The sequence below is a fragment of the Corvus kubaryi genome, unplaced genomic scaffold, assembly GCF_017639235.1.
Source record: "Corvus kubaryi isolate FWS band 111438036 unplaced genomic scaffold, C.kubaryi_AGA036_p1.0 37398, whole genome shotgun sequence".
Lineage (NCBI taxonomy): Eukaryota > Metazoa > Chordata > Aves > Passeriformes > Corvidae > Corvus > Corvus kubaryi.
In genome coordinates, this window is record NW_024581137.1 from 33,242,668 (window position 1) to 33,251,230 (window position 8,563).

The following is an 8,563-nucleotide window of genomic DNA, read 5'->3' on the forward strand; positions in this document are numbered from 1 at the left end:
ACTGGTGTATATTCAGCATGCCTAAATGGTCCTTAAGCCAGCTTTTCTCTAGCATGGGTAGTACTTCCTTCCCTGTGATTCTGCCACAAAGAACAGGTACTTGGGAGGCCTGCAAACAGAACTTGCCAACAAATACCAAGAGATACTAATGATTTCACACATTCTTCTGTAGGTCACAAAAAAAGCTTTATAAAGGTAGATACAAAACCAAAAGGAAAGGAGAAGATTTTTAATTGCTTCCTTGTTTTTTTTTTCAATTGGCCATATTTTGTAGTGAGTGTTTGCTATGGCTGAATAGCTCAATATATTCAGCTTTACTCAAATTAAATATTTGGTTATGCACTGTTTTTCCTGGTTTGAAAGAGACATGTAAACGTGGGAGATGATGCTACGAACATCATAAATGCATCCTGATTTGGTCAAAGTTAGAATATTACTGTTTGTTTTAGACTGTTTATATTGCATTTATTTCAGTTTTAAGGAGCTCATGAAAAAAAAACAGGTCAAGAACAGAACTGAACTCAATGGACCTGAAATTCTAATACTACATAAACAGAAGGAATTCAAGAGCTTGAACCAGCAGTCATTGAAGTCATTGAGACTTTAGATTGAACTTGTAGTTTAAGGAACCCAAATGCTAATTTTTTTCTTAGCCATAATGAATACAGTCAGTGAAACTTTGCACTGTTATTACTTGTTCATCCCTATAACACGTATCATCAAACATAAAAAGATAGCTAGCTAGCCAAAAACTTTTTAATTGCATTTTCAAAAAGGAAAGATAACATTGTGTGCCTCTATTAGAGCAGCTAGGTGTGTAAAAGGTTTGCCTTTGTAATAATGACCAAGTTACTTAAATTCCGTATTCCAGCATGCAGAAATAGTCAATACCGTACTTTTCACCACACAGGTTCATTGGGAAGGGGAATAGATTGAGTTTTCTTTTCTTTACACTGCATAGGAACCACCTCTTATAAAGAAAGTTAAAACGAGCTGATGTTCCTTCAGCAGGAAGCAAGACTCTGCTACACCAGAGGAGAGCGTCTCAAAGGCACAATGTCTTCAAGCTGCACAGATTGCACGCCATTCATGGAACAAGGCTGTGCTGAAAGGAACAGTCTAGCCCTGAATATTTTATTTTCCAGAATTCAGTCTAATGAATTCTTTGGCTGTAGAGGCAACAGATTAGAAATAGAGCTGTGAGAAAACAACATATTTTGCATTTACAAATGCTAACGCATCAAAAACTACCAATACTATTATAAGCCAAATTTTATCCTGGTGAGAATTGAAATGAATGAATTAGGATCCTCTCCAAAAAAAGTATATGATAATGGAAAAGCTGACAGATCTTTCACTAAAGCAGCTCAGGACAGAAATCTACTATGGTACAAATCACTGAGCTGATCATGATAAAACAGCAAATTTTAGCAGGCTTTATCTCTAAAAGTATTAAGATGATCCATGTTGTCAATAACTCAAAATGACATGTAATCAATCTACGGTGCTTTCACAATAAACAAAATATGATATCTCAAAAATTACAGAATATTTTAAGTAGTCATACTAACAGTATCTGTGGAGTTTGAGAGCCTTTTTCAAACCCTGCCTTAGAGAGAAGTTGAACCTCAAGACTTTAATGTATATTCCAAGTAAATGTTTATCTCTCTTCAGCAGTAATGAGCTGAGCACATCAACCTAGTGAGCAAACTGGTTTAATTGTCCACAACAGTTTCACCTTTGTTAAATATTCTGTAGGTATCAGAACACCTCTTGCAGAACCAGACTGGAAACAATCTCACAGCAAGACATAGGAAGCATACGCACCTTTTTAGCTCTGTGGAATATACACATATGGGATGGGAAAAAAAGAACAGCAGAAACAGAAAACATTGAATCTCCATGAGAGTATAGCTTTTCTCCTGGGACAAATGATCCATTCACAAAAGAGGAAGGAAACAAGTCATTGCTGATGAGAGATGCAGCAATATTTTGATGAATACTTTCTCTATTTAAAACAATACTTCTATAATTTCTTTCTCTGTTCAGGTCAGTAATTTAATTTATGGTGAGGTGAAGTGCTTTTTCAAATGCATAGTATGAAAAGGGTTGGAAAATAAAATTTTCAGTAACGATTTATATTTTCCGTCCCTTAAAAAAGTGCACTTTAAAAAATTAAGTAGCTTGTTTTTCAAATGCAAGATGTACTGAGGTTGGACTAAGCCGTATTTTCAGAATAGCAGCCTTCATGACTCCTCTTTGTGCAACTGAAAAAAAAAAAGAAAACAGAAAATGATTGGTAAAGGTGTTTTTGTCAGATAAGAGATCTCTGGATATTAAAAGATGAAACTTCACCAATTGTTTCTCAAGCAATGCCACACTTTTTTTCTATTCAACTGCAAAAATAACATAAAGTCCATGTGTCATAAGGAACTGAAAAGTATCTTCTATCTCAAAACTATTATCTTGGGACAGCCAGTTCATACTGCTTTAGAGGGCAAAGAGATTATATAGCACTGGAGGATCTGACTCAAACTGTTGAAATCTCAGAGATTATTTAAATTTTGATGTCAAATTTTAGGTCCAGTTTATCACAGAGAACTCGGGCACATGTTAGAAAGGTTTGTTGAGCACAGTGGCTTCATTAGAGTTTCTTTACAAGCAAATGTCAAAAATTTTACAAACCCAAATACTAACATGTTTTGGGGAAAAAAAATCAAGTATTTTAAATTATCTGCAGATGGATTGTTCAGAATATTCAACAAGAACCAGAGATACCAAGCCATAGTATTGCTTGCTAAGTATTAAAAGTCATACCTTCAGAAAATTCAGTAAGTATACATTTTATCATAAAAGTGTTTATATGATAAGGAGGGGTTGAAAAATCAAACTCTGTAGTTGCTTGCAATAGTTATTGTGCTGTAAATTTCTTTTCTGCTGTAGTAGAATTATTCTCACACATTTGAGAATTAGCAGTGTTTACAGTATCACAGCACAACAGCTACCAGATTCTTTTTTAGTAGACTTACACTCCTACCATACGAAACACCTCCAGGAGAGCTTTAAAAATTAGGTGACTCATATTCTTAATGGGCCAGAATATTTTAATAACAGTTTCAAAATGTTTGGTTTTATATCAACAACTCTCATGAATACATCAAAGAGAACATGGTAACACCTGGGAGCCTCAGCCCATATTTACTGTATTATTGTCTTCTATAGAAATGAACTTAATAGAAAATGTGTTCATATTGCCACTATGAAAATCTATTCAATGAAGAGCTATTTTATTGATATACCATCCTTCAAAGAAGTTGTATTTATTAAACATGTTTTTTTTCCAGTACCCTGCTCCCTCCTCATTCCCAAACCTGTGGAAAAAACAAGCCCATCTTATTTATCTCTAGCCTTCGAAAACATTGGAAGATTGGATGGCTAAAGGCAGTGGTAAATCAATATAAGAACCCTTGGCCAATTCTGTCATAGGCTTTTCTTGACAAATCATTTTATCTGTTTGTGTGTCAATTTCTCATTTACAAAGCAAAAACAATGGTTCTTGCAGTCTCTCTCCCATTTTGCATTTTCTTTCAGACTGTAAGACTCTTTGGGAAAGAAGTTTGGGGATTATTCAATAATAATGTTGCAGACTATAATAAAACAAATTCATAGTTTACTGAAGGGATCGGATTGCTCACCCAAGTCCACAGCAGATGAAGATAACCTCAGTTCAAGTATATATGCATTTCAGAATACAACCAATGACTGCAGGTTGTGCGTGTTCAAATTCATATTTTCAAGTAAATACTTTGAAAGAATTTTTTTTTTAATATTATTCTTCTCAGATGAAAATCAGTGCAAATTGCCACCATGACCATTCTTGTCTCCCTACTGTCTACTTGTCTTTATTAAGGATAAACCTGGTTCTTGAATGCCTCGCTAATTCTCTGGTGAATTCTGCAAATACCAGCTTTATCTAAACAGATTAACTAACACAGTTCTTTTGATTCAAAATGCCAGGTATTAAAAATAGCTGGTCACTCCACATGCTCCATCCCTGTCATTCAAATGAAAAGTATTAGACAGGAAAGAGTATCTTGTGTGCTGTTTGCAAGAGTATCCAGAGAGCTGGATAATGACAACAAAGGAGACAAATAGTGGAGGATAGTGGAAGAATATACAACAATGTTCAGTGCAAACCAGATGAGGAAAGAAGAGTATTTCCCAGCTCACTGATCATGAATTGCCAGAAAGAGTATATTAACCTGCACTTGGGCAGCAATACTAAAAGTTTGGACTTTAGATAGTACCTAAAAGTGAACACAAATCTCCATGAAGAAAAATCAAATCTCCATGAAGAAAAATCCAGGCAAGCCCTTGTGCTCACAACTGTTTCATTTAAAGTCTTAAGAATCATAGGAAAGTACTGGTGACTGAACATCACGAAAGCCACAATTACAGGCTGAGTCCTATCTAGCAGTTTTGGCCCTACCTTGATGGTCAGAGATGCTGGCACCACTTCAACCTGGAGCCCTCTAATTCTACACTTGGCTGTCATTTCAGGGGCTCCCCTATCCTAGAAGACATCAGGGGTAGCAAGCACAAACTGAAACACAGGAAGTTCCATCTGAATATGAGGTAAAACTTCACTTTGAGGGTGACCGAGCACTGAAACAGGCTGCATGGAGAAGTTCTGGAATCTCCCTCTCTGGAGATACTCAAAATTCACCTGGACACAATCCTGTGCAACACGCTCTAGGTGTGCCTGCTTTAGCAGGGGGGGTTGGACTAGGTGATCTCAGAGATCCCTTCCAATCCCAACCCAAATCATCCCATGATTCAGTATTTTCCAGCTTATGAAAGGAGAAATAAATGACTAATTAAGTAAATCTCTGAAGCTGACAATAGGCTAAAGGTTTTCAGCAGATCACTAAGCTGGGATAGTCACACAAACTACATGCCTTATAGAGCTATATTATAGAAATGATAAAAATAAGTGCAAAACAGCAGAACACAAACACCTTTAAACTAGACAGATAATTTTGTCAAGAAATTTGAAAACAAAGAACAGTGCGGCAGGAAAATTAAAAGAACAGCAGTTAGATCAGAGATGACAAAAAAGACTGAAAGTATTCATGTGAAGAACTTGAGGAAGTTTAAGGAAGCATCATTTCCCTCACCCTGATTTCTAAATTTTGAGCAGAAACTCAAGCAGGCAGTGACTGTGTTTATAAAACAAAGCATGAAATGTTTGTACTTCCTTATGTAGATAAGAAACAGAGGGCAAGTGACATGTTATGGGAGGATTAAAAGACATCTTAATGTGTGAAAGTTTAAATAATAATGATAATAATTATAATAATAATAGATACTGTCCAGCGAAGATGAGAAACCTTCAATGTTGTTTCTAGGATACCTAATGTTATGCAAGTCTCTGAAGTTACCAATTCCCAGGTACACACAAATGGGGGTTACAATAACAGCACATTAAGAAACCTTAAGAAAATAATATAAACAAATGGGAAAAATGTAATTCCTACTGCTTCAACTGAAAAACTGGGCACTGTTACTGGGCTTCCAAAAAAAGTGAATTACTAATTTACTCTCTCTTGCCCCTGATGGTTTCCATTTTCTATTTTGAACTTCAATCTTATTACTTAAAGAAATATAATAAGCTGAAAACCATCACACACATTTTTTAGGAGTATTTTATAGAGATAGCACAGAACATAGGAGACTGTATCAGTTTAAGTGATAAGGGCAGCATATCCCATAGTATGCTATAGTAGCCTTGTGGTACAGTAAACACAACTGTATGGTGAGTCTCACTGAGTCAACATGGGATTCCAATCTTTATTTATTTTTAAAAATTTAATGCAGCTGGAGCAAAGTGCAACACAAAGCCCAGATGCAGAAAAGAGCTTACAAGATGAGGGCTAAGACTAATCACTGGCTCAGTCTTTCAAAAGCTCTAGGTTTGTGTGATTGAGGGCTTGGAAAGTCATTTCTCTACCATAAAAAGTGATGTTTTCAACTGTGGCATGGTCAGCAGTTCTACCTCAGAGGGCTGTACTTTTATCTTTACTTGCATCTTATGGCAATTTTAATGATGTCATCCAAACAATCTCAGTTTGCAAGAGGATGGGGTGTTCTATGGAACAACAGAAATAAACTTTTTTGAGGTCAGGGAACCAACTGCTTAGTTAATTTAAGTAACTGGAGTACTTTGATGCTCAAACAGGGAAAAATTGTTAGTAGCAGAATGTACATAGCACCATGCTTCAAGGTGTTTCATGCATCCAGTCAGCTTTATTGAAGAACTACGCTTGTGAAAAGTAGTAAGTCCACCTTACTTCAAATATCACTTGCAATAACTGCTTTAGTTACATTTCTGTATTTCTGCTGCCCTAAAAATATCTCCATGGGAGATAAGAGAGGTGCTAGAACAACCAGATGGCACTTGCTTATATTTATAACGTTTATGTCTGGTGATAAACTACATGAAACATGATAAAAGAATAAGAAATTCCTGCACTTCAGTGAGGAATAAAGTTTTAAAACTAATTTTTGATGTTATATAGTAATCTCAGCTAATGGTTTGAGACAATAAGATGGACAATGCAAAAAGTTGTCTGCAATTTGGAAGATGTAGCCCTAAATACATGAGAAGTGAGCTAGCCTAAGTCCTGATTTTAGGTATATTCACACACATACATAAATATTGGCATATAAAAATAATTCCATGATTACAAAAGTACAGTGTTTGGCAGAATCAAGGTTTATTCAGGACTATTTCCCCTCCTACCTTACCGTGGAGCAACTAAGAAAAACAATACTTGCAAATTTACCAAAAAAAAAAAAAAAATCTTTCTTTTTGTCTTGGTTCTGCTCCTGCAACGGCTAAAGTAATTCCTTATATCCTGTGAGATTTTCTTTTTACACCTTCCTCTAGGAGATTTGCACATATAAATGCCATTAAAAGACACAATGGATTCTTCATGTTCACTTAGAAATGAAAAGGTACCAAAACCCAATGCTAGACATGGCTGAAGAGATTCCAGATCCTCATCCACTGCAGAGAAATTTTTTGTCACTTATTAGCACCACTTCCCTTTGGCAAGGTAAGAACTCCATGAATGTTTTTTTTTTCTCAAAACCAATAATACCTGGAATTTATTTGACTAATGGGGCAGTACGTCTAATGCAAGTATTTACACTTCAGCCTATTACTCTTTCAGTCATAGGAACCCACCTCCAGAGAATGATTAACCTCACTGAAAACGAAAATAAACCAGATAACTACACCCTCAAATGCATCTTTTTATATTTGTTCTAAAGAGAGCTCTAGAATACCAAAACAGCTTGAGGGTGTTTACAGTATAACATTCAAAGGTAAATGAGATATTTCACACTAGGTTTCCTGCATTCCAAGCTTTCAGCTGCTGTGTTACACCTTTTTCTGCAAGACTAAGGACCCCATTAAGAGAGATACTCCCATGAAAATATTTTCTCGCTGTTACTATATTTTAACACAAAAACTATCCTATTAGGGTTTCTGCAGTTCTGGGAAACAATCCTGTATTTCTTGCCATAAATCATTCTTGTTTGTCAACACACCGTCTGTGCTACGTACACCATGCTTGGATATGACCTGCTGTTAGTGGTCACACCAATGCCAAATGGGGAAAGTAAACAACCTCCCAAATGATACCTGAAATTCCTCACATTATACAGCGTCAAATTATCCCTGTTGATTTCTTCAAGCTCAGCTCTGCCTCACAGAAACATGGAGACACTGACACGAGCACGTGGGACTTCTGTAAGGTTCAGAAAATGATGCCTCATTACCACCCTTCTCTTCTTCAACCCTTTTCTGGGGCCCTGTCTCTTCTTCTCCATTCCTGCTTTCATGCCCTGCGTTGTGCTTTCACCTCTGCTCCTTTCACATGCCACACCGGTAAGTTAACACCGCCCCATTTAACTGGGATCATTTTTCACCCTATCTTGCTGCTTCCCTTTTCTCCTTTTACTTCATTTTCAAATGCCACCTGTGAACTCCTCATTTCAAGCTCTGAAATCAGCTTCAAATCCCCCTCCTTTACTCAAAAAGCTCTCACAAAACTCCAATGACCCAATTCCGACATGAGCTCAAAACCAACGCTCTCCTGATCCCCCCCGACACTGCCACCTGCCCACTACGCTAAAGGGCCTTTTCCTCCAAGTTTCCACTACCTCGACAGCAACTATTTATGGCAGCCAAAACATTTTAGTATTTCCTTGCTGTCCCTCGCCGGGCACCTGCGGTCCCCAACAGGCTGGGGCTGGAGGCACGGGGCTTGGGGCTTTGGTCGAGGCGGTGATCAGAGTCCCAAAAGGGCCCCAAGCCGGGTGACTCTCCTTCCGATTCCCTCGCAGCGCTGCCGGGAAAGCAGGAGGAAACGCGTCCCAGCCCTAGCCAAGACCGGGCAGCGGCCGACCCGAGCGCCTCGGACCTGCCGGCCGCGCCCTCCCAGCTCGGGGGCCGGGCTGGGCCGGGCCGGGCGGCGGCTCCGCCCCGCTGCGGGGG